The 26,854-nt window shown below is 43.5% G+C and overlaps 20 non-coding genes and 2 pseudogenes across 20 annotated transcripts; all 22 read right to left on the reverse strand.

The window, feature by feature from the left end:
• Window positions 1-1,047: 1,047 nt before the first annotated feature.
• Window positions 1,048-1,166, reverse strand: LOC136757495 (5S ribosomal RNA). Its single transcript, XR_010819512.1, has one exon. It is a non-coding gene; the product is annotated as a 5S ribosomal RNA (ribosomal RNA).
• Window positions 1,167-2,222: 1,056 nt separating this feature from the next.
• Window positions 2,223-2,341, reverse strand: LOC136756402 (5S ribosomal RNA). The gene has a single exon (XR_010818489.1). It is a non-coding gene; the product is annotated as a 5S ribosomal RNA (ribosomal RNA).
• Window positions 2,342-3,407: 1,066 nt separating this feature from the next.
• Window positions 3,408-3,526, reverse strand: LOC136757221 (5S ribosomal RNA). The gene has a single exon (XR_010819259.1). It is a non-coding gene; the product is annotated as a 5S ribosomal RNA (ribosomal RNA).
• Window positions 3,527-4,592: 1,066 nt separating this feature from the next.
• On the reverse strand, window positions 4,593-4,711 carry LOC136757508 (5S ribosomal RNA). The gene has a single exon (XR_010819524.1). It is a non-coding gene; the product is annotated as a 5S ribosomal RNA (ribosomal RNA).
• Window positions 4,712-5,777: 1,066 nt separating this feature from the next.
• On the reverse strand, window positions 5,778-5,896 carry LOC136757455 (5S ribosomal RNA). Its single transcript, XR_010819475.1, has one exon. It is a non-coding gene; the product is annotated as a 5S ribosomal RNA (ribosomal RNA).
• A 1,055-nt stretch (window positions 5,897-6,951) lies between these two features.
• Window positions 6,952-7,070, reverse strand: LOC136756142 (5S ribosomal RNA). The gene has a single exon (XR_010818245.1). It is a non-coding gene; the product is annotated as a 5S ribosomal RNA (ribosomal RNA).
• Window positions 7,071-8,125: 1,055 nt separating this feature from the next.
• Window positions 8,126-8,244, reverse strand: LOC136756337 (5S ribosomal RNA). The gene has a single exon (XR_010818427.1). It is a non-coding gene; the product is annotated as a 5S ribosomal RNA (ribosomal RNA).
• A 1,055-nt stretch (window positions 8,245-9,299) lies between these two features.
• On the reverse strand, window positions 9,300-9,418 carry LOC136756035 (5S ribosomal RNA). The gene has a single exon (XR_010818140.1). It is a non-coding gene; the product is annotated as a 5S ribosomal RNA (ribosomal RNA).
• A 1,066-nt stretch (window positions 9,419-10,484) lies between these two features.
• On the reverse strand, window positions 10,485-10,603 carry LOC136757519 (5S ribosomal RNA). The gene has a single exon (XR_010819529.1). It is a non-coding gene; the product is annotated as a 5S ribosomal RNA (ribosomal RNA).
• A 1,055-nt stretch (window positions 10,604-11,658) lies between these two features.
• Window positions 11,659-11,777, reverse strand: LOC136757267 (5S ribosomal RNA). Its single transcript, XR_010819303.1, has one exon. It is a non-coding gene; the product is annotated as a 5S ribosomal RNA (ribosomal RNA).
• Window positions 11,778-12,832: 1,055 nt separating this feature from the next.
• Window positions 12,833-12,951, reverse strand: LOC136756527 (5S ribosomal RNA). The gene has a single exon (XR_010818605.1). It is a non-coding gene; the product is annotated as a 5S ribosomal RNA (ribosomal RNA).
• A 1,055-nt stretch (window positions 12,952-14,006) lies between these two features.
• On the reverse strand, window positions 14,007-14,124 carry LOC136757474 (5S ribosomal RNA). The gene has a single exon (XR_010819493.1). It is a non-coding gene; the product is annotated as a 5S ribosomal RNA (ribosomal RNA).
• Window positions 14,125-15,190: 1,066 nt separating this feature from the next.
• On the reverse strand, window positions 15,191-15,309 carry LOC136755642 (5S ribosomal RNA). Its single transcript, XR_010817759.1, has one exon. It is a non-coding gene; the product is annotated as a 5S ribosomal RNA (ribosomal RNA).
• A 1,066-nt stretch (window positions 15,310-16,375) lies between these two features.
• LOC136757588 (uncharacterized) lies at window positions 16,376-16,484 on the reverse strand (annotated as a pseudogene).
• Window positions 16,485-17,550: 1,066 nt separating this feature from the next.
• LOC136757531 (5S ribosomal RNA) lies at window positions 17,551-17,669 on the reverse strand. The gene has a single exon (XR_010819536.1). It is a non-coding gene; the product is annotated as a 5S ribosomal RNA (ribosomal RNA).
• Window positions 17,670-18,724: 1,055 nt separating this feature from the next.
• LOC136757767 (uncharacterized) lies at window positions 18,725-18,833 on the reverse strand (annotated as a pseudogene).
• Window positions 18,834-19,899: 1,066 nt separating this feature from the next.
• On the reverse strand, window positions 19,900-20,018 carry LOC136755862 (5S ribosomal RNA). Its single transcript, XR_010817972.1, has one exon. It is a non-coding gene; the product is annotated as a 5S ribosomal RNA (ribosomal RNA).
• Window positions 20,019-21,084: 1,066 nt separating this feature from the next.
• LOC136757244 (5S ribosomal RNA) lies at window positions 21,085-21,203 on the reverse strand. Its single transcript, XR_010819281.1, has one exon. It is a non-coding gene; the product is annotated as a 5S ribosomal RNA (ribosomal RNA).
• A 1,055-nt stretch (window positions 21,204-22,258) lies between these two features.
• Window positions 22,259-22,377, reverse strand: LOC136756572 (5S ribosomal RNA). Its single transcript, XR_010818647.1, has one exon. It is a non-coding gene; the product is annotated as a 5S ribosomal RNA (ribosomal RNA).
• Window positions 22,378-23,432: 1,055 nt separating this feature from the next.
• Window positions 23,433-23,551, reverse strand: LOC136756104 (5S ribosomal RNA). Its single transcript, XR_010818207.1, has one exon. It is a non-coding gene; the product is annotated as a 5S ribosomal RNA (ribosomal RNA).
• Window positions 23,552-24,617: 1,066 nt separating this feature from the next.
• On the reverse strand, window positions 24,618-24,736 carry LOC136757543 (5S ribosomal RNA). The gene has a single exon (XR_010819541.1). It is a non-coding gene; the product is annotated as a 5S ribosomal RNA (ribosomal RNA).
• Window positions 24,737-25,802: 1,066 nt separating this feature from the next.
• LOC136757206 (5S ribosomal RNA) lies at window positions 25,803-25,921 on the reverse strand. The gene has a single exon (XR_010819245.1). It is a non-coding gene; the product is annotated as a 5S ribosomal RNA (ribosomal RNA).
• Window positions 25,922-26,854: the final 933 nt, after the last annotated feature.

The following is a 26,854-nucleotide window of genomic DNA, read 5'->3' on the forward strand; positions in this document are numbered from 1 at the left end:
TGTCCCTGACGCTCTACTTAAAGGGATGGCAATATCCGTTTCTGCCGTTCATACTTACAGTTGAACTGTCTCTCTACTCTAAAGCCCGGGACACACCAGCGCGCCGCAGACAGTCCCTGCTAATATGCCACGTTGTGGCAACGTTGTGCGTTAGCTGGGGTGCCACACCAGACCGGAACTATATTTTACAAAACGAACACATTTGTCTTGATAAAACAGCTGTAATTGAGTGCCTGACACGCCAGTCAAGCGCAATCTTGAGAAGGTGTGCATTTCAGTAAGGATTTCAATTGACATGCAGTATGAAACTGAAAGGAGGTTGCATCACTATGATGCATAACATTGCATGTATTATATTTTCAAGTGTGTGCATTCATCCTGTTGTCATTTTGTTTTGAAAGCAGAAGAATCATTCAACAGGTTGCTGAGACAAATGTAAACCAGTAAAACATATGAAGAGAAACAAACCTTGAATATAAGTTCAGTTGTTTAAACATTTGACAAACTATGGTGAGGGGGTAAGAAAACACACAAATCCAGCAGCTCCTGTATTTCAATACACCAGAACCCAATATTATTGGCGAGTCGGGTAGTCCATCATCACAGTTCGAGGGCAGGCATCATTTCAGTAATTTCACCCCGTTGCATTCACATCCGTGCCTTGAATGAGATTGAATGTGATCTTTGCTCTCAAGTATGTTCCCAAGTTTTACACTTTCGTGCTTTGCATGAATGGGAATGGAACCGTGTGTGTTGAATGAGGCTCCTTGTGAGCACTGATCTTTGTCCGGTGGAGTTCCTTTTTGTGTTGCTGTAATTGTGTCATTTCTCGATGAGAAAGATTAGGCAACATTTAGTCACTTCTAGCCATGATGCTCAATTTATTTACGAATGTACCCTAGTTACTAGGGACCGTTTACGTTGGAGAACAAGATCTATTGTATGCCTGTGTATTTGGGGAAGTCAAATCTGAAATAATGATGAAATTGCGTGTATCCAAAGTTAAAACTCGTGATTTGTCGCGCTCTGGTGTGTAAAAGATGCAAAAGCTTACAGCACCTGGTATTCCCAGGCGGTCTCCCATCCAAGTACTGACCAGGCCCGAGCCTGCTTAGCTTCCGAGATCGGACGAGATCGGGCGTATTCAGGCTAGTATGGCCGTAAGCCAGGGAGGCTGTCCCTGACGCTCTACTTAAAGGGATGGCAATATCCGTTTCTGCCGTTCATACTTACAGTTGAACTGTCTCTCTACTCTAAAGCCCGGGACACACCAGCGCGCCGCAGACAGTCCCTGCTAATATGCCACGTTGTGGCAACGTTGTGCGTTAGCTGGGGTGCCACACCAGACCGGAACTATATTTTACAAAACGAACACATTTGTCTTGATAAAACAGCTGTAATTGAGTGCCTGACACGCCAGTCAAGCGCAATCTTGAGAAGGTGTGCATTTCAGTAAGGATTTCAATTGACATGCAGTATGAAACTGAAAGGAGGTTGCATCACTATGATGCATAACATTGCATGTTTTGTATTTTCAAGTGTGTGCATTCATCCTGTTGTCATTTTGTTTTGAAAGCAGAAGAATCATTCAACAGGTTGCTGAGACAAATGTAAACCAGTAAAACATATGAAGAGAAACAAACCTTGAATATAAGTTCAGTTGTTTAAACATTTGACAAACTATGGTGAGGGGGTAAGAAAACACACAAATCCAGCAGCTCCTGTATTTCAATACACCAGAACCCAATATTATTGGCGAGTCGGGTAGTCCATCATCACAGTTCGAGGGCAGGCATCATTTCAGTAATTTCATCCCGTTGCATTCACATCCGTGCCTTGAATGAGATTGAATGTGATCTTTGCTCTCAAGTATGTTCCCAAGTTTTACACTTTCGTGCTTTGCATGAATGGGAATGGAACCGTGTGTGTTGAATGAGGCTCCTTGTGAGCACTGAACTTTGTCCGGTGGAGTTCCTTTTTGTGTTGCTGTAATTGTGTCATTTCTCGATGAGAAAGATTAGGCAACATTTAGTCACTTCTAGCCATGATGCTCAATTTATTTACGAATGTACCCTAGTTACTAGGGACCGTTTACGTTGGAGAACAAGATCTATTGTATGCCTGTGTATTTGGGGAAGTCAAATCTGAAATAATGATGAAATTGCGTGTATCCAAAGTTAAAACTCGTGATTTGTCGCCCTCTGGTGTGTAAAAGATGCAAAAGCTTACAGCACCTGGTATTCCCAGGCAGTCTCCCATCCAAGTACTGACCAGGCCCGAGCCTGCTTAGCTTCCGAGATCGGACGAGATCGGGCGTATTCAGGCTAGTATGGCCGTAAGCCAGGGAGGCTGTCCCTGACGCTCTACTTAAAGGGAAGGCAATATCCGTTTCTGCCGTTCATACTTACAGTTGAACTGTCTCTCTACTCTAAAGCCCGGGACACACCAGCGCGCCGCAGACAGTCCCTGCTAACACGAAACGTTGTGGCAACATTGTGGCAACGTTGTGCGTTAGCTGGGGTGCCACATCAGACCGGAACTATATATTACAAAACGAACACATTGTCTTGATAAAACAGCTGTAATTGAGTGCCTGACATGCCAGTCAAGCGCAATCTTGAGAAGGTGTGCATTTCAGTAAGGATTTCAATTGACATGCAGTATGAAACTGATAGGAGGTTGCATCACTATGATGCATAACATTGCATGTATTGTATTTTCAAGTGTGTGCATTCATCCTGTTGTCATTTTGTTTTGAAAGCAGAAGAATCATTCAACAGGTTGCTGAGACAAATGTAAACCAGTAAAACATATGAAGAGAAACAAACCTTGAATATAAGTTCAGTTGTTTAAACATTTGACAAACTATGGTGAGGGGGTAAGAAAACACACAAATCCAGCAGCTCCTGTATTTCAATACACCAGAAGCCAATATTATTGGCGAGTCGGGTAGTCCATCATCACAGTTCGAGGGCAGGCATCATTTCAGTAATTTCATCCCGTTGCATTCACATCCGTGCCTTGAATGAGATTCAATGTGATCTTTGCTCTCAAGTATGTTCCCAAGTTTTACACTTTCGTGCTTTGCATGAATGGGAATGGAACCGTGTGTGTTGAATGAGGCTCCTTGTGAGCACTGAACTTTGTCCGGTGGAGTTCCTTTTTGTGTTGCTGTAATTGTGTCATTTCTCGATGAGAAAGATTAGGCAACATTTAGTCACTTCTAGCCATGATGCTCAATTTATTTACAAATGTACACTAGTTACTAGGGACCGTTTACGTTGGAGAACAAGATCTATTGTATGCCTGTGTATTTGGGGAAGTCAAATCTGAAATAATGATGAAATTGCGTGTATCCAAAGTTAAAACTTGTGATTTGTCGCCCTTTGGTGTGTAAAAGATGCAAAAGCTTACAGCACCTGGTATTCCCAGGCGGTCTCCCATCCAAATACTGACCAGGCCCGAGCCTGCTTAGCTTCCGAGATCGGACGAGATTGGGCGTATTCAGGCTAGTATGGCCGTAAGCCAGGGAGGCTGTCCCTGACGCTCTACTTAAAGGGAAGGCAATATCCGTTTCTGCCGTTCATACTTACAGTTGAACTGTCTCTCTACTCTAAAGCCCGGGACACACCAGCGCGCCGCAGACAGTCCCTGCTAACACGCCACGTTGTGGCAACATTGTGGCAACGTTGTGCGTTAGCTGGGGTGCCACACCAGACCGGAACTATATATTACAAAACGAACACATTGTCTTGATAAAACAGCTGTAATTGAGTGCCTGACACGCCAGTCAAGCGCAATCTTGAGAAGGTGTGCATTTCAGTAAGGATTTCAATTGACATGCAGTATGAAACTGAAAGGAGGTTGCATCACTATGATGCATAACATTGCATGTATTGTATTTTCAAGTGTTTGCATTCATCCTGTTGTCATTTTGTTTTGAAAGCAGAAGAATCATTCAACAGGTTGCTGAGACAAATGTAAACCAGTAAAACATATGAAGAGAAACAAACCTTGAATATAAGTTCAGTTGTTTAAACATTTGACAAACTATGGTGAGGGGGTAAGAAAACACACAAATCCAGCAGCTCCTGTATTTCAATACACCAGAACCCAATATTATTGGCGAGTCGGGTAGTCCATCATCACAGTTCGAGGGCAGGCATCATTTCAGTAATTTCATCCCGTTGCATTCACATCCGTGCCTTGAATGAGATTGAATGTGATCTTTGCTCTCAAGTATGTTCCCAAGTTTTACACTTTCGTGCTTTGCATGAATGGGAATGGAACCGTGTGTGTTGAATGAGGCTCCTTGTGAGCACTGAACTTTGTCCGGTGGAGTTCCTTTTTGTGTTGCTGTAATTGTGTCATTTCTCGATGAGAAAGATTAGGCAACATTTAGTCACTTCTAGCCATGATGCTCAATTTATTTACGAATGTACCCTAGTTACTAGGGACCGTTTACGTTGGAGAACAAGATCTATTGTATGCCTGTGTATTTGGGGAAGTAAAATCTGAAATAATGATGAAATTGCGTGTATCCAAAGTTAAAACTCGTGATTTGTCGCCCTCTGGTGTGTAAAAGATGCAAAAGCTTACAGCACCTGGTATTCCCAGGCGGTCTCCCATCCAAGTACTGACCAGGCCCGAGCCTGCTTAGCTTCCGAGATCGGACGAGATCGGGCGTATTCAGGCTAGTATGGCCGTAAGCCAGGGAGGCTCTCCCTGACGCTCTACTTAAAGGGAAGGCAATATCCGTTTCTGCCGTTCATACTTACAGTTGAACTGTCTCTCTACTCTAAAGCCCGGGACACACCAGCGCGCCGCAGACAGTCCCTGCTAACACGCCACGTTGTGGCAACATTGTGGCAACGTTGTGCGTTAGCTGGGGTGCCACACCAGACCGGAACTATATATTACAAAACGAACACATTGTCTTGATAAAACAGCTGTAATTGAGTGCCTGACACGCGAGTCAAGCGCAATCTTGACAAGGTGTGCATTTCAGTAAGGATTTCAATTGACATGCAGTATGAAACTGAAAGGAGGTTGCATCACTATGATGCATAACATTGCATGTATTGTATTTTCAAGTGTGTGCATTCATCCTGTTGTCATTTTGTTTTGAAAGCAGAAGAATCATTCAACAGGTTGCTGAGACAAATGTAAACCAGTAAAACATATGAAGAGAAACAAACCTTGAATATAAGTTCAGTTGTTTAAACATTTGACAAACTATGGTGAGGGGGTAAGAAAACATACAAATCCAGCAGCTCCTGTATTTCAATACACCAGAACCCAACATGATTGGCGAGTCGGGTAGTCCATCATCACAGTTCGAGGGCAGGCATCATTTCAGTAATTTCATCCCGTTGCATTCACATCCGTGCCTTGAATGAGATTGAATGTGATCTTTGCTCTCAAGTATGTTCCCAAGTTTTACACTTTCTTGCTTTGCATGAATGGGAATGGAACCGTGTGTGTTGAATGAGGCTCCTTGTGAGCACTGAACTTTGTCCGGTGGAGTTCCTTTTTGTGTTGCTGTAATTGTGTCATTTCTTGATGAGAAAGATTAGGCAACATTTAGTCACTTCAAGCCATGATGCTCAATTTAGTTACGAATGTACCCTAGTTACTAGGGACCGTTTACGTTGGAGAACAAGATCTATTGTATGCCTGTGTATTTGGGGAAGTCAAATCTGAAATAATGATGAAATTGTGTGTATCCAAAGTTAAAACTCGTGATTTGTCGCCCTCTGGTGTGTAAAAGGTGCAAAAGCTTACAGCACCTGGTATTCCCAGGCGGTCTCCCATCCAAGTGCTGACCAGGCCCGAGCCTGCTTGGCTTCCGAGATCGGACGAGATCGGGCGTATTCAGGCTAGAATGGCCATAAGCCAGGGAGGCTGTTCCTGACGCTCTACTTAAAGGGAAGGCAATATCCGTTTCTGCCGTTCATACTTACAGTTGAACTGTCTCTCTACTCTAAAGCCCGGGACACACCAGCGCGCCGCAGACTGTCCCTGCTAACACGCCACGTTGTGGCAACGTTGTGCGTTAGCTGGGGTGCCACACCAGACCGGAACTATATTTTACAAAACGAACACATTGTCTTGATAAAACAGCTGTAATTGAGTGCCTGTCACGCCAGTCAAGCGCAATCTTGAGAAGGTGTGCATTTCAGTAAGGATTTCAATTGACATGCAGTATGAAACTGAAAGGAGGTTGCATCACTATGATGCATAACATTGCATGTAGTGTATTTTCAAGTGTGTGCATTCATCCTGTTGTCATTTTGTTTTGAAAGCAGATGAATCATTCAACAGGTTGCTGAGACAAATGTAAACCAGTAAAACATATGAAGAGAAACAAACCTTGAATATAAGTTCAGTTGTTTAAACATTTGACAAACTATGGTGAGGGGGTAAGAAAACACACAAATCCAGCAGCTCCTGTATTTCAATACACCAGAACCCAATATTATTGGCGAGTCGGGTAGTCCATCATCACAGTTCGAGGGCAGGCATCATTTCAGTAATTTCATCCCGTTGCATTCACATCCGTGCCTTGAATGAGATTGAATGTGATCTTTGCTCTCAAGTACGTTCCCAAGTTTTACACTTTCGTGCTTTGCATGAATGGGAATGGAACCGTGTGTGTTGAATGAGGCTCCTTGTGAGCACTGAACTTTGTCCGGTGGAGTTCCTTTTTGTGTTGCTGTAATTGTGTCATTTCTTGATGAGAAAGATTAGGCAACATTTAGTCACTTCTAGCCATGATGCTCAATTTATTTACGAATGTACCCTAGTTACTAGGGACCGTTTACGTTGGAGAACAAGATCTATTGTATGCCTGTGTATTTGGGGAAGTAAAATCTGAAATAATGATGAAATTGTGTGTATCCAAAGTTAAAACTCGTGATTTGTCGCCCTCTGGTGTGTAAAAGGTGCAAAAGCTTACAGCACCTGGTATTCCCAGGCGGTCTCCCATCCAAGTACTGACCAGGCCCGAGCCTGCTTGGCTTCCGAGATCGGACGAGATCGGGCGTATTCAGGCTAGTATGGCCGTAAGCCAGGGAGGCTGTCCCTGACGCTCTATTTAAAGGGAAGGCAATATCCGTTTCTGCCATTCATACTTACAGTTGAACTGTCTCTCTACTCTAAAGCCCGGGACACACCAGCGCGCCGCAGACAGTCCCTGCTAACACGCCACGTTGTGGCAACGTTGTGCGTTAGCTGGGGTGCCACACCAGACCGGAACTATATTTTACAAAACGAACACATTGTCTTGATAAAACAGCTGTAATTGAGTGCCTGACACGCCAGTCAAGCGCAATCTTGAGAAGGTGTGCATTTCAGTAAGGATTTCAATTGACATGCAGTATGAAACTGAAAGGAGGTTGCATCACTATGATGCATAACATTGCATGTATTGTATTTTCAAGTGTGTGCATTCATCCTGTTGTCATTTTGTTTTGAAAGCAGAAGAATCATTCAACAGGTTGCTGAGACAAATGTAAACCAGTAAAACATATGAAGAGAAACAAACCTTGAATATAAGTTCAGTTGTTTAAACATTTGACAAACTATGGTGAGGGGGTAAGAAAACACACAAATCCAGCAGCTCCTGTATTTCAATACACCAGAACCCAATATTATTGGCGAATCAGGTAGTCCATCATCACAGTTCGAGGGCAGGCATCATTTCAGTAATTTCATCCCGTTGCATTCACATCCGTGCCTTGAATGAGATTGAATGTGATCTTTGCTCTCAAGTATGTTCCCAAGTTTTACACTTTCGTGCTTTGCATGAATGGGAATGGAACCGTGTGTGTTGAATGAGGCTCCTTGTGAGCACTGAACTTTGTCCGGTGGAGTTCCTTTTTGTGTTGCTGTAATTGTGTCATTTCTCGATGAGAAAGATTAGGCAACATTTAGTCACTTCTAGCCATGATGCTCAATTTATTTATGAATGTACCCTAGTTACTAGGGACCGTTTACGTTGGAGAACAAGATCTATTGTATGCCTGTGTATTTGGGGAAGTCAAATCTGAAATAATGATGAAATTGCGTGTATCCAAAGTTAAAACTCGTGATTTGTCGCCCTCTGGTGTGTAAAAGATGCAAAAGCTTACAGCACCTGGTATTCCCAGGCGGTCTCCCATCCAAGTACTGACCAGGCCCGAGCCCGCTTGGCTTCCGAGATCTGATGAGATCGGGCGTATTCAGGCTAGTATGGCCGTAAGCCAGGGAGGCTGTCCCTGACGCTCTACTTAAAGGGAAGGCAATATCCGTTTCTGCCGTTCATACTTACAGTTGAACTGTCTCTCTACTCTAAAGCCCGGGACACACCAGCGCACCGCAGACAGTCCCTGCTAACATGCCACGTTGTGGCAACGTTGTGCGTTAGCTGGGGTGCCACACCAGACCGGAACTATATTTTACAAAACGAACACATTGTCTTGATAATACAGCTGTAATTGTGTGCCTGACACGCCAGTCAAGCGCAATCTTGAGAAGGTGTGCATTTCAGTAAGGATTTCAATTGACATGCAGTATGAAACTGAAAGGAGGTTGCATCACTATGATGCATAACATTGCATGTATTGTATTTTCAAGTGTGTGCATTCATCCTGTTGTCATTTTGTTTTGAAAGCAGAAGAATCATTCAACAGGTTGCTGAGACAAATGTAAACCAGTAAAACATATGAAGAGAAACAAACCTTGAATATAAGTTCAGTTGTTTAAACATTTGACAAACTATGGTGAGGGGGTAAGAAAACACACAAATCCAGCAGCTCCTGTATTTCAATACACCAGAACCCAATATTATTGGCGAGTCGGGTAGTCCATCATCACAGTTCGAGGGCAGGCATCATTTCAGTAATTTCATCCCGTTGCATTCACATCCGTGCCTTGAATGAGATTGAATGTGATCTTTGCTCTCAAGTATGTTCCCAAGTTTTACACTTTCGTGCTTTGCATGAATGGGAATGGAACCGTGTGTGTTGAATGAGGCTCCTTGTGAGCACTGAACTTTGTCCGGTGGAGTTCCTTTTTGTGTTGCTGTAATTGTGTCATTTCTCGATGAGAAAGATTAGGCAACATTTAGTCACTTCTAGCCATGATGCTCAATTTATTTACGAATGTACCCTAGTTACTAGGGACCGTTTACGTTGGAGAACAAGATCTATTGTATGCCTGTGTATTTGGGGAAGTCAAATCTGAAATAATGATGAAATTGCGTGTATCCAAAGTTAAAACTCGTGATTTGTCACCCTCTGGCGTGTAAAAGATGCAAAAGCTTACAGCACCTGGTATTCCCAGGCGGTCTCCCATTCAAGTACTGACCAGGCCCGAGCCTGCTTAGCTTCCGAGATCGGACGAGATCGGGCGTATTCAGGCTAGTATGGCCGTAAGCCAGGGAGGCTGTCCCTGACGCTCTACTTAAAGGGAAGGCAATATCCGTTTCTGCCGTTCATACTTACAGTTGAACTGTCTCTCTACTCTAAAGCCCGGGACACACCAGTGCGCCGCAGACAGTCCCTGCTAACATGCCACGTTGTGGCAACATTGTGGCAACGTTGTGCGTTAGCTGGGGTGCCACACCAGACCGGAACTATATATTACAAAACGAACACATTGTCTTGATAAAACAGCTGTAATTTAGTGCCTGACACGCCAGTCAAGCGCAATCTTGAGAAGGTGTGCATTTCAGTAAGGATTTCAATTGACATGCAGTATGAAACTGAAAGGAGGTTGCATCACTATGATGCAAAACATTGCATGTATTGTATTTTCAAGTGTGTGCATTCATCCTGTTGTCATTTTGTTTTGAAAGCAGAAGAATCATTCAACAGGTTGCTGAGACAAATGTAAACCAGTAAAACATATGAAGAGAAACAAACCTTGAATATAAGTTCAGTTGTTTAAACATTTGAGAAAGTATGGTGAGGGGGTAAGAAAACATACAAATCCAGCAGCTCCTGTATTTCAATACACCAGAACCCAATATTATTGGCGAGTCGGGTAGTCCATCATCACAGTTCGAGGGCAGGCATCATTTCAGTAATTTCATCCCGTTGCATTCACATCCGTGCCTTGAATGAGATTGAATGTGATCTTTGCTCTCAAGTATGTTCCCAAGTTTTACACTTTCGTGCTTTGCATGAATGGGAATGGAACCGTTTGTGTTGAATGAGGCTCCTTGTGAGCACTGAACTTTGTCCGGTGGAGTTCCTTTTTGTGTTGCTGTAATTGTGTCATTTCTCGATGAGATAGATTAGGCAACATTTAGTCACTTCTAGCCATGATGCTCAATTTATTTACGAATGTACCCTAGTTACTAGGGACCGTTTACGTTGGAGAACAAGATCTATTGTATGCCTGTGTATTTGGGGAAGTCAAATCTGAAATAATGATGAAATTGCGTGTATCCAAAGTTAAAACTCGTGATTTGTCGCCCTCTGGTGTGTAAAAGATGCAAAAGCTTACAGCACCTGGTATTCCCAGGCGGTCTCCCATCCAAGTACTGACCAGGCCCGAGCCTGCTTAGCTTCCGAGATCGGACGAGATCGGGCGTATTCAGGCTAGTATGGCCGTAAGCCAGGGAGGCTATCCCTGACGCTCTACTTAAAGGGAAGGCAATATCCGTTTCTGCCGCTCATACTTGCAGTTGAACTGTCTCTCTACTCTAAAGTCCGGGACACACCAGCGCGCCGCAGACAGTCCCTGCTAACACGAAACGTTGTGGCAACGTTGTGCGTTAGCTGGGGTGCCACACCAGACCGGAACTATATATTACAAAACGAACACATTGTCTTGATAAAACAGCTGTAATTGAGTGCCTGACACGCCAGTCAAGCGCAATCTTGAGAAGGTGTGCATTTCAGTAAGGATTTCAATTGACATGCAGTATGAAACTGAAAGGAGGTTGCATCACTATGATGCATAACATTGCATGTATTGTATTTTCAAGTGTGTGCATTCATCCTGTTGTCATTTTGTTTTGAAAGCAGAAGAATCATTCAACAGGTTGCTGAGACAAATGTAAACCAGTAAAACATATGAAGAGAAACAAACCTTGAATATAAGTTCAGTTGTTTAAACATTTGACAAACTATGGTGAGGGGGTAAGAAAACACACACATCCAGCAGCTCCTGTATTTCAATACACCAGAAGCCAATATTATTGGCGAGTCGGGTAGTCCATCATCACAGTTCGAGGGCAGGCATCATTTCAGTTATTTCATCCCGTTGCATTCACATCCGTGCCTTGAATGAGATTGAATGTGATCTTTGCTCTCAAGTATGTTCCCAAGTTTTACACTTTCGTGCTTTGCATGAATGGGAATGGAACCGTGTGTGTTGAATGAGGCTCCTTGTGAGCACTGAACTTTGTCCGGTGGAGTTCCTTTTTGTGTTGCTGTAATTGTGTCATTTCTCGATGAGATAGATTAGGCAACATTTAGTCACTTCTAGCCATGATGCTGAATTTATTTACGAATGTACCCTAGTTTCTAGGGACCGTTTACGTTGGAGAACAAGATCTATTGTATGCCTGTGTATTTGGGGAAGTCAAATCTGAAATAATGATGAAATTGCGTGTATCCAAAGTTAAAACTCGTGATTTGTCGCCCTCTGGTGTGTAAAAGATGAAAAAGCTTACAGCACCTGGTATTCCCAGGCGGTCTCCCATCCAAGTACTAACCAGGCCCGAGCCTGCTTAGCTTCCGAGATCGGACGAGATCGGGCGTATTCAGGCTAGTATGGCCGTAAGCCAGGGAGGCTGTCCTTGACCCTCTACTTAAAGGGAAGGCAATATCCGTTTCTGCCGCTCATACTTGCAGTTGAACTGTCTCTCTACTCTAAAGTCCGGGACACACCAGCACGCTGCAGACAGTCCCTGCTAACACGAAACGTTGTGGCAACGTTGTGCGTTAGCTGGGGTGCCACACCAGACCGGAACTATATTTTACAAAACGAACACATTGTCTTGATAATACAGCTGTAATTGAGTGCCTGACACGCCAGTCAAGCGCAATCTTGAGAAGGTGTGCATTTCAGTAAGGATTTCAATTGACATGCAGTATGAAACTGAAAGGAGGTTGCATCACTATGATGCATAACATTGCATGTATTGTATTTTCAAGTGTGTGCATTCATCCTGTTGTCATTTTGTTTTGAAAGCAGAAGAATCATTCAACAGGTTGCTGAGACAAATGTAAACCAGTAAAACATATGAAGAGAAACAAACCTTGAATATAAGTTCAGTTGTTTAAACATTTGACAAACTATGGTGAGGGGGTAAGAAAACACACAAATCCAGCAGCTCCTGTATTTCAATACACCAGAACCCAATATTATTGGCGAGTCGGGTAGTCCATCATCACAGTTCGAGAGCAGGCATCATTTCAGTAATTTCATCCCGTTGCATTCACATCCGTGCCTTGAATGAGATTGAATATGATCTTTGCTCTCAAGTATGTTCCCAAGTTTTACACTTTCGTGCTTTGCATGAATGGGAATGGAACCGTGTGTGTTGAATGAGGCTCCTTGTGAGCACTGAACTTTGTCCGGTGGAGTTCCTTTTTGTGTTGCTGTAATTGTGTCATTTCTCGATGAGAAAGATTAGGCAACATTTAGTCACTTCTAGCCATGATGCTCAATTTATTTACGAATGTACCCTAGTTACTAGGGACCGTTTACGTTGGAGAACAAGATCTATTGTATGCCTGTGTATTTGGGGAAGTCAAATCTGAAATAATGATGAAATTGCGTGTATCCAAAGTTAAAACTCGTGATTTGTCGCCCTCTGGTGTGTAAAAGATGCAAAATCTTACAGCACCTGGTATTCCCAGGCGGTCTCCCATCCAAGTACTGACCAGGCCCGAGCCTGCTTAGCTTCCGAGATCGGACGAGATCGGGCGTATTCAGGCTAGTATGGCCGTAAGCCAGGGAGGCTGTCCTTGACCCTCTACTTAAAGGGAAGGCAATATCCGTTTCTGCCGCTCATACTTGCAGTTGAACTGTCTCTCTACTCTAAAGTCCGGGACACACCAGCACGCTGCAGACAGTCCCTGCTAACACGAAACGTTGTGGCAACGTTGTGCGTTAGCTGGGGTGCCACACCAGACCGGAACTATATATTACAAAACGAACACATTGTCTTGATAAAACAGCTGTAATTGAGTGCCTGACACGCCAGTCAAGCGCAATCTTGAGAAGGTGTGCATTTCAGTAAGGATTTCAATTGACATGCAGTATGAAACTGAAAGGAGGTTGCATCACTATGATGCATAACATTGCATGTATTGTATTTTCAAGTGTGTGCATTCATCCTGTTGTCATTTTGTTTTGAAAGCAGAAGAATCATTCAACAGGTTGCTGAGACAAATGTAAACCAGTAAAACATATGAAGAGAAACAAACCTTGAATATAAGTTCAGTTGTTTAAACATTTGACAAACTATGGTGAGGGGGTAAGAAAACACACAAATCCAGCAGCTCCTGTATTTCAATACACCAGAACCCAATATTATTGGCGAGTCGGGTAGTCCATCATCACAGTTCGAGGGCAGGCATCATTTCAGTAATTTCATCCCGTTGCATTCACATCCGTGCCTTGAATGAGATTGAATGTGATCTTTGCTCTCAAGTATGTTCCCAAGTTTTACACTTTCGTGCTTTGCATGAATGGGAATGGAACCGTGTGTGTTGAATGAGGCTCCTTGTGAGCAGTGAACTTTGTCCGGTGGAGTTCCTTTTTGTGTTGCTGTAATTGTGTCATTTCTCGATGAGAAAGATTAGGCAACATTTAGTCACTTCTAGCCATGATGCTCAATTTATTTACGAATGTACCCTAGTTACTAGGGACCGTTTACGTTGGAGAACAAGATCTATTGTATGCCTGTGTATTTGGGGAAGTCAAATCTGAAATAATGATGAAATTGCGTGTATCCAAAGTTAAAAATCGTGATTTGTCGCCCTCTGGTGTGTAAAAGATGCAAAAGCTTGCAGCACCTGGTATTCCCAGGCGGTCTCCCATCCAAGTACTGACCAGGCCCGAGCCTGCTTAGCTTCCGAGATCGGACGAGATCGGGCGTATTCAGGCTAGTAGGCCGTAAGCCAGGGAGGCTGTCCCTGACGCTCTACTTAAAGGGAAGGCAATATCCGTTTCTGCCGTTCATACTTACAGTTGAACTGTCTCTCTACTCTAAAGCCCGGGACACACCAGCGCGCCGCAGACAGTCCCTGCTAACACGCCACGTTGTGGCAACATTGTGGCAACGTTGTGCGTTAGCTGGGGTGCCACACCAGACCGGAACTATATATTACAAAACGAACACATTGTCTTGATAAAACAGCTGTAATTGAGTGCCTGACACGCCAGTCAAGCGCAATCTTGAGAAGGTGTGCATTTCAGTAAGGATTTCAATTGACATGCAGTATGAAACTGAAAGGAGGTTGCATCACTATGATGCATAACATTGCATGTATTGTATTTTCAAGTGTGTGCATTCATCCTGTTGTCATTTTGTTTTGAAAGCAGAAGAATCATTCAACAGGTTGCTGAGACAAATGTAAACCAGTAAAACATATGAAGAGAAACAAACCTTGAATATAAGTTCAGTTGTTTAAACATTTGACAAACTATGGTGAGGGGGTAAGAAAACACACAAATCCAGCAGCTCCTGTATTTCAATACACCAGAACCCAATATTATTGGCGAGTCGGGTAGTCCATCATCACAGTTCGAGGGCAGGCATCATTTCAGTAATTTCATCCCGTTGCATTCACATCCGTGCCTTGAATGAGATTGAATGTGATCTTTGCTCTCAAGTATGTTCCCAAGTTTTACACTTTCGTGCTTTGCATGAATGGGAATGGAACCGTGTGTGTTGAATGAAGCTCCTTGTGAGCACTGAACATTGTCCGGTGGAGTTCCTTTTTGTGTTGCTGTAATTGTGTCATTTCTCGATGAGAAAGATTAGGCAACATTTAGTCACTTCTAGCCATGATGCTCAATTTATTTACGAATGTACCCTAGTTACTAGGGACCGTTTACGTTGGAGAACAAGATCTATTGTATGCCTGTGTATTTGGGGAAGTCAAATCTGAAATAATGATGAAATTGCGTGTATCCAAAGTTAAAACTCGTGATTTGTCGCCCTCTGGTGTGTAAAAGATGCAATAGCTTACAGCACCTGGTATTCCCAGGCGGTCTCCCATCCAAGTACTGACCAGGCCCAAGCCTGCTTAGCTTCCGAGATCGGACGAGATCGGGCGTATTCAGGCTAGTATGGCCGTAAGCCAGGGAGGCTGTCCCTGACGCTCTACTTAAAGGGAAGGCAATATCCGTTTCTGCCGTTCATACTTGCAGTTGAACTGTCTCTCTACTCTAAAGCCCGGGACACACCAGCGCGCCGCAGACAGTCCCTGCTAACACGCCACGTTGTGGCAACATTGTGGCAACGTTGTGCGTTAGCTGGGGTGCCACACCAGACCGGAACTATATATTACAAAACGAACACATTCTCTTGATAAAACAGCTGTAATTGAGTGCCTGACACGCCAGTCAAGCGCAATCTTGAGAAGGTGTGCATTTCAGTAAGGATTTCAATTGACATGCAGTATGAAACTGAAAGGAGGTTGCATCACTATGATGCATAACATTGCATGTATTGTATTTTCAAGTGTGTGCATTCATCCTGTTGTCATTTTGTTTTGAAAGCAGAAGAATCATTCAACAGGTTGCTGAGACAAATGTAAACCAGTAAAACATATGAAGAGAAACAAACCTTGAATATAAGTTCAGTTGTTTAAACATTTGACAAACTATGGTGAGGGGGTAAGAAAACACACAAATCCAGCAGCTCCTGTATTTCAATACACCAGAACCCAATATTATTGGCGAGTCGGGTAGTCCATCATCACAGTTCGAGGGCAGGCATCATTTCAGTAATTTCATCCCGTTGCATTCACATCCGTGCCTTGAATGAGATTGAATGTGATCTTTGCTCTCAAGTATGTTCCCAAGTTTTACACTTTCGTGCTTTGCATGAATGGGAATGGAACCGTGTGTGTTGAATGAGGCTCCTTGTGAGCACTGAACTTTGTCCGGTGGAGTTCCTTTTTGTGTTGCTGTAATTGTGTCATTTCTCGATGAGAAAGATTAGGCAACATTTAGTCACTTCTAGCCATGATGCTCAATTTATTTACGAATGTACCCTAGTTACTAGGGACCGTTTACGTTGGAGAACAAGATCTATTGTATGCCTGTGTATTTGGGGAAGTCAAATCTGAAATAATGATGAAATTGCGTGTATCCAAAGTTAAAACTCGTGATTTGTCGCCCTCTGGTGTGTAAAAGATGCAAAAGCTTACAGCACCTGGTATTCCCAGGCGGTCTCCCATCCAAGTACTGACCAGGCCCGAGCCTGCTTAGCTTCCGAGATCGGGCGTATTCAGGCTAGTATGGCCGTAAGCCAGGGAAGCTGTCCCTGACGCTCTACTTAAAGGGAAGGCAATATCCGTTTCTGCCGCTCATACTTGCAGTTGAACTGTCTCTCTACTCTAAAGCCCGGGACACACCAGCGCGCTGCAGCCAGTCCCTTCTTACATGCCACGTTGTGGCAACATTGTGGCAACGTTGTGCGTTAGCTGGGGTGCCACACCAGACCGGAACTATATATTACAAAACGAACACATTGTCTTGATAAAACAGCTGTAATTGCGTGCCTGACACGCCAGTCAAGCGCAATCTTGAGAAGGTGTGCATTTCAGTAAGGATTTCAATTGACATGCAGTATGAAACTGAAAGGAGGTTGCATCACTATGATGCATAACATTGCATGTATTGTATTTTCAAGTGTGTGCATTCATCCTGTTGTCATTTTGTTTTGAAAGCAGAAGAATCATTCAACAGGTTGCTGAGACAAATGTAAACCAGTAAAACATATGAAGAGAAACATACCTTGAATATAAGTTCAGTTGTTTAAACATTTGACAAACTATGGTGAGGGGGTAAGAAAACACACAAATCCAGCAGCTCCTGTATTTCAATACACCAGAACCCAATATTATTGGCGAGTCGGGTAGTCCATCATCACAGTTCGAGGGCAGGCATCATTTCAGTAATTTCATCCCGTTGCATTCACATCCGTGCCTTGAATGAGATTGAATGTGATCTTTGCTCTCAAGTATGTTCCCAAGTTTTACACTTTCGTGCTTTGCATGAATGGGAATGGAACCGTGTGTGTTGAATGAGGCTCCTTGTGAGCACTGAACTTTGTCCGGTGGAGTTCCTTTTTGTGTTGCTGTAATTGTGTCATTTCTCGATGAGAAAGATTAGGCAACATTTAGTCACTTCTAGCCATGATGCTCAATTTATTTACGAATGTACCCTAGTTACTAGGGACCGTTTACGTTGGAGAACAAGATCTATTGTATGCCTGTGTATTTGGGGAAGTCAAATCTGAAATAATGATGAAATTGCGTGTATCCAAAGTTAAAACTCGTGATTTGTCGCCCTCTGGTGTGTAAAAGATGCAAAAGCTTACAGCACCTGGTATTCCCAGGCGGTCTCCCATCCAAGTACTGACCAGGCCCGAGCCTGCTTAGCTTCCGAGATCGGACGAGATCGGGCGTATTCAGGCTAGTATGGCCGTAAGCCAGGGAAGCTGTCCCTGACGCTCTACTTAAAGGGAAGGCAATATCCGTTTCTGCCGCTCATACTTGCAGTTGAACTGTCTCTCTACTCTAAAGTCCGGGACACACCAGCGCGCCGCAGACAGTCCCTGCTAACACGAAACGTTGTGGCAACGTTGTGCGTTAGCTGGGGTGCCACACCAGACCGGAACTATATTTTACAAAACGAACACATTGTCTTGATAATACAGCTGTAATTGAGTGCCTGACATGCCAGTCAAGCGCAATCTTGAGAAGGTGTGCATTTCAGTAAGGATTTCAATTGACATGCAGTATGAAACTGAAAGGAGGTTGCATCACTATGATGCATAACATTGCATGTATTGTATTTTCAAGTGTGTGCATTCATCCTGTTGTCATTTTGTTTTGAAAGCAGAAGAATCATTCAACAGGTTGCTGAGACAAATGTAAACCAGTAAAACATATGAAGAGAAACAAACCTTGAATATAAGTTCAGTTGTTTAAACATTTGACAAACTATGGTGAGGGGGTAAGAAAACACACAAATCCAGCAGCTCCTGTATTTCAATACACCAGAACCCAATATTATTGGCGAGTCGGGTAGTCCATCATCACAGTTCGAGGGCAGGCATCATTTCAGTAATTTCATCCCGTTGCATTCACATCCGTGCCTTGAATGAGATTGAATGTGATCATTGCTCTCAAGTATGTTCCCAAGTTTTACACTTTCGTGCTTTGCATGAATGGGAATGGAACCGTGTGTGTTGAATGAGGCTCCTTGTGAGCACTGAACTTTGTCCGGTGGAGTTCCTTTTTGTGTTGCTGTAATTGTGTCATTTCTCGATGAGAAAGATTAGGCAACATTTAGTCACTTCTAGCCATGATGCTCAATTTATTTACAAATGTACACTAGTTACTAGGGACCGTTTACGTTGGAGAACAAGATCTATTGTATGCCTGTGTATTTGGGGAAGTCAAATCTGAAATAATGATGAAATTGCGTGTATCCAAAGTTAAAACTCGTGATTTGTCGCCCTTTGGTGTGTAAAAGATGCAAAAGCTTACAGCACCTGGTATTCCCAGGCTGTCTCCCATCCAAGTACTGACCAGGCACGAGCCTGCTTAGCTTCCGAGATCGGGCGTATTCAGGCTAGTATGGCCGTAAGCCAGGAAGGCTGTCCCTGACGCTCTACTTAAAGGGAAGGCAATATCCGTTTCTGCCGCTCATACTTGCAGTTGAACTGTCTCTCTACTCTAAAGCCCGGGACACACCAGCGCGCTGCAGCCAGTCCCTGCTTACATGCCACGTTGTGGCAACATTGTGGCAACGTTGTGCGTTAGCTGGGGTGCCACACCAGACCAGAACTATATATTACAAAACGAACACATTGTCTTGATAAAACAGCTGTAATTGCGTGCCTGACACGCCAGTCAAGCGCAATCTTGAGAAGGTGTGCATTTCAGTAAGGATTTCAATTGACATGCAGTATGAAACTGAAAGGAGGTTGCATCACTATGATGCATAACATTGCATGTATTGTATTTTCAAGTGTGTGCATTCATCCTGTTGTCATTTTGTTTTGAAAGCAGAAGAATCATTCAACAGGTTGCTGAGACAAATGTAAACCAGTAAAACATATGAAGAGAAACATACCTTGAATATAAGTTCAGTTGTTTAAACATTTGACAAACTATGGTGAGGGGGTAAGAAAACACACAAATCCAGCAGCTCCTGTATTTCAATACACCAGAACCCAATATTATTGGCGAGTCGGGTAGTCCATCATCACAGTTCGAGGGCAGGCATCATTTCAGTAATTTCATCCCGTTGCATTCACATCCGTGCCTTGAATGAGATTGAATGTGATCTTTGCTCTCAAGTATGTTCCCAAGTTTTACACTTTCGTGCTTTGCATGAATGGGAATGGAACCGTGTGTGTTGAATGAGGCTCCTTGTGAGCACTGAACTTTGTCCGGTGGAGTTCCTTTTTGTGTTGCTGTAATTGTGTCATTTCTCGATGAGAAAGATTAGGCAACATTTAGTCACTTCTAGCCATGATGCTCAATTTATTTACGAATGTACCCTAGTTACTAGGGACCGTTTACGTTGGAGAACAAGATCTATTGTATGCCTGTGTATTTGGGGAAGTCAAATCTGAAATAATGATGAAATTGCGTGTATCCAAAGTTAAAACTCGTGATTTGTCGCCCTCTGGTGTGTAAAAGATGCAAAAGCTTACAGCACCAGGTATTCCCAGGCGGTCTCCCATCCAAGTACTGACCAGGCCCGAGCCTGCTTAGCTTCCGAGATCGGACGAGATCGGGCGTATTCAGGCTAGTATGGCCGTAAGCCAGTGAGGCTGTCCCTGACGCTCTACTTAAAGGGAAGGCAATATCCGTTTCTGCCGTTCATACTTACAGTTGAACTGTCTCTCTACTCTAAAGCCCGGGACACACCAGCGCGCCGCAGACAGTCCCTGCTAACACGCCACGTTGTGGCAACATTGTGGAAACGTTGTGCGTTAGCTGGGGTGCCACACCAGACCGGAACTATATATTACAAAACGAACACATTGTCTTGATAAAACAGCTGTAATTGAGTGCCTGACACGCCCGTCAAGCGCAATCTTGAGAAGGTGTGCATTTCAGTAAGGATTTCAATTGACATGCAGTATGAAACTGAAAGGAGGTTGCATCACTATGATGCATAACATTGCATGTATTGTATTTTCAAGTGTGTGCATTCATCCTGTTGTCATTTTGTTTTGAAAGCAGAAGAATCATTCAACAGGTTGCTGAGACAAATGTAAACCAGTAAAACATATGAAGAGAAACAAACCTTGAATATAAGTTCAGTTGTTTAAACATTTGACAAACTATGGTGAGGGGGTAAGAAAACACACAAATCCAGCAGCTCCTGTATTTCAATACACCAGAACCCAATATTATTGGCGAGTCGGGTAGTCCATCATCACAGTTCGAGGGCAGGCATCATTTCAGTAATTTCATCCCGTTGCATTCACATCCGTGCCTTGAATGAGATTGAATGTGATCTTTGCTCTCAAGTATGTTCCCAAGTTTTACACTTTCGTGCTTTGCATGAATGGGAATGGAACCGTGTGTGTTGAATGAGGCTCCTTGTGAGCACTGAACTTTGTCCGGTGGAGTTCCTTTTTGTGTTGCTGTAATTGTGTCATTTCTCGATGAGAAAGATTAGGCAACATTTAGTCACTTCTAGCCATGATGCTCAATTTATTTACGAATGTACCCTAGTTACTAGGGACCGTTTACATTGGAGAACAAGATCTATTGTATGCCTGTGTATTTGGGGAAGTCAAATCTGAAATAATGATGAAATTGCGTGTATCCAAAGTTAAAACTCGTGATTTGTCGCCCTCTGGTGTGTAAAAGATGCAAAAGCTTACAGCACCTGGTATTCCCAGGCGGTCTCCCATCCAAGTACTGACCAGGCAGGAGCCTGCTTAGCTTCCGAGATCGGACGAGATCGGGCGTATTCAGGCTAGTATGGCCGTAAGCCGGGGAGGCTGTCCCTGATGCTCTACTTAAAGGGAAGGCAATATCCGTTTCTGCCGCTCATACTTGCAGTTGAACTGTCTCTCTACTCTAAAGTCCGGGACACACCAGCGCGCCGCAGACAGTCCCTGCTAACACGAAACGTTGTGGCAACGTTGTGCGTTAACTGGGGTGCCACACCAGACCGGAACTATATTTTACAAAACGAACACATTGTCTTGATAATACAGCTGTAATTGAGTGCCTGACACGCCAGTCAAGCGCAATCTTGAGAAGGTGTGCATTTCAGTAAGGATTTCAATTGACATGCAGTATGAAACTGAAAGGAGGTTGCATCACTATGATGCATAACATTGCATGTATTGTATTTTCAAGTGTGTGCATTCATCCTGTTGTCATTTTGTTTTGAAAGCAGAAGAATCATTCAACAGGTTGCTGAGACAAATGTAAACCAGTAAAACATGTGAAGAGAAACAAACCTTGAATATAAGTTCAGTTGTTTAAACATTTGACAAACTATGGTGAGGGGGTAAGAAAACACACAAATCCAGCAGCTCCTGTATTTCAATACACCAGAACCCAATATTATTGGCGAGTCGGGTAGTCCATCATCACAGTTCGAGGGCAGGCATCATTTCAGTAATTTCATCCCGTTGCATTCACATCCGTGACTTGAATGAGATTGAATGTGATCTTTGCTCTCAAGTATGTTCCCAAGTTTTACACTTTCGTGCTTTGCATGAATGGGAATGGAACCGTGTGTGTTGAATGAGGCTCCTTGTGAGCACTGAACTTTGTCCGGTGGAGTTCCTTTTTGTGTTGCTGTAATTGTGTCATTTCTCGATGAGAAAGATTAGGCAACATTTAGTCACTTCTAGCCATGATGCTCAATTTATTTACGAATGTACCCTAGTTACTAGGGACCGTTTACGTTGGAGAACAAGATCTATTGTATGCCTGTGTATTTGGGGAAGTCAAATCTGAAATAATGATGAAATTGCGTGTATCCAAAGTTAAAACTCGTGATTTGTCGCCCTCTGGTGTGTAAAAGATGCAAAAGCTTACAGCACCTGGTATTCCCAGGCGGTCTCCCATCCAAGTACTGACCAGGCCCGAGCCTGCTTAGCTTCCGAGATCGGACGAGATCGGGCGTATTCTGGCTAGTATGGCCGTAAGCCGGGGAAGCTGTCCCTGACGCTCTACTTAAAGGGAAGGCAATATCCGTTTCTGCCGCTCATACTTGCAGTTGAACTGTCTCTCTACTCTAAAGTCCGGGACACACCAGCGCGCCGCAGACAGTCCCTGCTAACACGAAACGTTGTGGCAACGTTGTGCGTTAGCTGGGGTGCCACACCAGACCGGAACTATATTTTACAAAACGAACACATTGTCTTGATAAAACAGCTGTAATTGAGTGCCTGACACGCCAGTCAAGCGCAATCTTGAGAAGGTGTGCATTTCAGTAAGGATTTCAATTGACATGCAGTATGAAACTGAAAGGAGGTTGCATCACTATGATGCATAACATTGCATGTATTGTATTTTCAAGTGTGTGCATTCATCCTGTTGTCATTTTGTTTTGAAAGCAGAAGAATCATTCAACAGGTTGCTGAGACAAATGTAAACCAGTAAAACATATGAAGAGAAACAAACCTTGAATATAAGTTCAGTTGTATAAACATTTGACAAACTATGGTGAGGGGGTAAGAAAACACACAAATCCAGCAGCTCCTGTATTTCAATACACCAGAACCCAATATTATTGGCGAGTCGGGTAGTCCATCATCACAGTTCGAGGGCAGGCATCATTTCAGTAATTTCATCCCGTTGCATTCACATCCGTGCCTTGAATGAGATTGAATGTGATCTTTGCTCTCAAGTATGTTCCCAAGTTTTACACTTTCGTGCTTTGCATGAATGGGAATGGAACCGTGTGTGTTGAATGAGGCTCCTTGTGAGCACTGAACTTTGTCCAGTGGAGTTCCTTTTTGTGTTGCTGTAATTGTGTCATTTCTCGATGAGAAAGATTAGGCAACATTTAGTCACTTCTAGCCATGATGCTCAATTTATTTACGAATGTACCCTAGTTACTAGGGACCGTTTACGTTGGAGAACAAGATCTATTGTATGCCTGTGTATTTGGGGAAGTCAAATCTGAAATAATGATGAAATTGCGTGTATCCAAAGTTAAAACTCGTGATTTGTCGCCCTCTGGTGTGTAAAAGATGCAAAAGCTTACAGCACCTGGTATTCCCAGGCGGTCTCCCATCCAAGTACTGACCAGGCCAGAGCCTGCTTAGCTTCCGAGATCGGACGAGATCGGGCGTATTCAGGCTAGTATGGCCGTAAGCCAGGGAGGCTGTCCCTGACGCTCTACTTACAGGGAAGGCAATATCCTTTTCTGCCGTTCATACTTACAGTTGAACTGTCTCTCTACTCTAAAGCCCGGGACACACCAGTGCGCCGCAGACAGTCCCTGCTAACACGCCACGTTGTGGCAACGTTGTGGCAACGTTGTGCGTTAGCTGGGGTGCCACACCAGACCGGAACTATATTTTACAAAACGAACACATTGTCTTGATAAAACAGCTGTAATTGAGTGCCTGACACGCCAGTCAAGCGCAATCTTGAGAAGGTGTGCATTTCAGTAAGGATTTCAATTGACATGCAGTATGAAACTGAAAGGAGGTTGCATCACTATGATGCATAACATTGCATGTATTGTATTTTCAAGTGTGTGCATTCATCCTGTTGTCATTTTGTTTTGAAAGCAGAAGAATCATTCAACAGGTTGCTGAGACAAATGTAAACCAGTAAAACATATGAAGAGAAACAAACCTTGAATATAAGTTCAGTTGTTTAAACATTTGACAAACTATGGTGAGGGGGTAAGAAAACACACAAATCCAGCAGCTCCTGTATTTCAATACACCAGAACCCAATATTATTGGCGAGTCGGGTAGTCCATCATCACAGTTCGAGGGCAGGCATCATTTCAGTAATTTCATCCCGTTGCATTCACATCCGTGCCTTGAATGAGATTGAATGTGATCTTTGCTCTCAAGTATGTTCCCAAGTTTTACACTTTCGTGCTTTGCATGAATGGGAATGGAACCGTGTGTGTTGAATGAGGCTCCTTGTGAACACTGAACTTTGTCCGGTGGAGTTCCTTTTTGTGTTGCTGTAATTGTGTCATTTCTCGATGAGAAAGATTAGGCAACATTTAGTCACTTCTAGCCATGATGCTCAATTTATTTACGAATGTACCCTAGTTACTAGGGACCGTTTACGTTGGAGAACAAGATCTATTGTATGCCTGTGTATTTGGGGAAGTCAAATCTGAAATAATGATGAAATTGCGTGTATCCAAAGTTAAAACTCGTGATTTGTCGCCCTCTGGTGTGTAAAAGATGCAAAAGCTTACAGCACCTGGTATTCCCAGGCGGTCTCCCATCCAAGTACTGACCAGGCCCGAGCCTGCTTAGCTTCCGAGATCGGACGAGATCGGGCGTATTCAGGCTAGTATGGCCGTAAGCCGGGGAAGCTGTCCCTGACGCTCTACTTAAAGGGAAGGCAATATCCGTTTCTGCCGCTCATACTTGCAGTTGAACTGTCTCTCTACTCTAAAGTCCGGGACACACCAGCGCGCCGCAGACAGTCCCTGCTAACACGCCACGTTGTGGCAACGTTGTGGCAACGTTGTGCGTTAACTGGGGTGCCACACCAGACCGGAACTATATTTTACAAAACGAACACATTGTCTTGATAATACAGCTGTAATTGAGTGCCTGACACGCCAGTCAAGCGCAATCTTGAGAAGGTGTGCATTTCAGTAAGGATTTCAATTGACATGCAGTATGAAACTAAAAGGAGGTTGCATCACTATGATGCATAACATTGCATGTATTGTATTTTCAAGTGTGTGCATTCATCCTGTTGTCATTTTGTTTTGAAAGCAGAAGAATCATTCAACAGGTTGCTGAGACAAATGTAAACCAGTAAAACATATGAAGAGAAACAAACCTTGAATATAAGTTAAGTTGTTTAAACATTTGACAAACTATGGTGAGGGGGTAAGAAAACACACAAATCCAGCAGCTCCTGTATTTCAATACACCAGAACCCAATATTATTGGCGAGTCGGGTAGTCCATCATCACAGTTCGAGGGCAGGCATCATTTCAGTAATTTCATCCCGTTGCATTCACATCCGTGCCTTGAATGAGATTGAATGTGATCTTTGCTCTCAAGTATGTTCCCAAGTTTTACACTTTCGTGCTTTGCATGAATGGGAATGGAACCGTGTGTGTTGAATGAGGCTCCTTGTGAGCACTGAACTTTGTCCGGTGGAGTTCCTTTTTGTGTTGCTGTAATTGTGTCATTTCTCGAAGAGAAAGATTAGGCAACATTTAGTCACTTCTAGCCATGATGCTCAATTTATTTACGAATGTACCCTAGTTACTAGGGACCGTTTACGTTGGAGAACAAGATCTATTGTATGCCTGTGTATTTGGGGAAGTCAAATCTGAAATAATGATGAAATTGTGTGAATCCAAAGTTAAAACTCGTGATTTGTCGCCCTCTGGTGTGTAAAAGGTGCAAAAGCTTACAGCACCTGGTATTCCCAGGCGGTCTCCCATCCAAGTACTGACCAGGCCCGAGCCTGCTTAGCTTCCGAGATCGGACGAAATCAGGCGTATTCAGGCTAGTACGGCCGTAAGCCAGGGAGGCTGTCCCTGACGCTCTACTTAAAGGGAAGGCAATATCCGTTTCTGCCGCTCATACTTGCAGTTGAACTGTCTCTCTACTCTAAAGTCCGGGACACACCAGCGCGCCGCAGACAGTCCCTGCTAACACGAAACGTTGTGGCAACGTTGTGCGTTAGCTGGGGTGCCACACCAGACCGGAACTATATTTTACAAAACGAACACATTGTCTTGATAAAACAGCTGTAATTGAGTGCCTGACACGCCAGTCAAGCGCAATCTTGAGAAGGTGTGCATTTCAGTAAGGATTTCAATTGCCATGCAGTATGAAACTGAAAGGAGGTTGCATCACTATGATGCATAACATTGCATGTATTGTATTTTCAAGTGTGTGCATTCATCCTGTTGTCATTTTGTTTTGAAAGCAGAAGAATCATTCAACAGGTTGCTGAGACAAATGTAAACCAGTAAAACATATGAAGAGAAACAAACCTTGAATATAAGTTCAGTTGTTTAAACATTTGACAAACTATGGTGAGGGGGTAAGAAAACACACAAATCCAGCAGCTCCTGTATTTCAATACACCAGAACCCAATATTATTGGCGAGTCGGGTAGTCCATCATCACAGTTCGAGGGCAGGCATCATTTCAGTAATTTCATCCCGTTGCATTCACATCCGTGCCTTGAATGAGATTGAATGTGATCTTTGCTCTCAAGTATGTTCCCAAGTTTTACACTTTCGTGCTTTGCATGAATGGGAATGGAACCGTGTGTGTTGAATGAGGCTCCTTGTGAGCACTGAACTTTGTCCGGTGGAGTTCCTTTTTGTGTTGCTGTAATTGTGTCATTTCTCGATGAGAAAGATTAGGCAACATTTAGTCACTTCTAGCCATGATGCTCAATTTATTTACGAATGTACCCTAGTTACTAGGGACCGTTTACGTTGG

Source organism: Amia ocellicauda, chromosome 8, assembly GCF_036373705.1.
Source record: "Amia ocellicauda isolate fAmiCal2 chromosome 8, fAmiCal2.hap1, whole genome shotgun sequence".
In the NCBI taxonomy this organism is placed as follows: domain Eukaryota; kingdom Metazoa; phylum Chordata; class Actinopteri; order Amiiformes; family Amiidae; genus Amia; species Amia ocellicauda.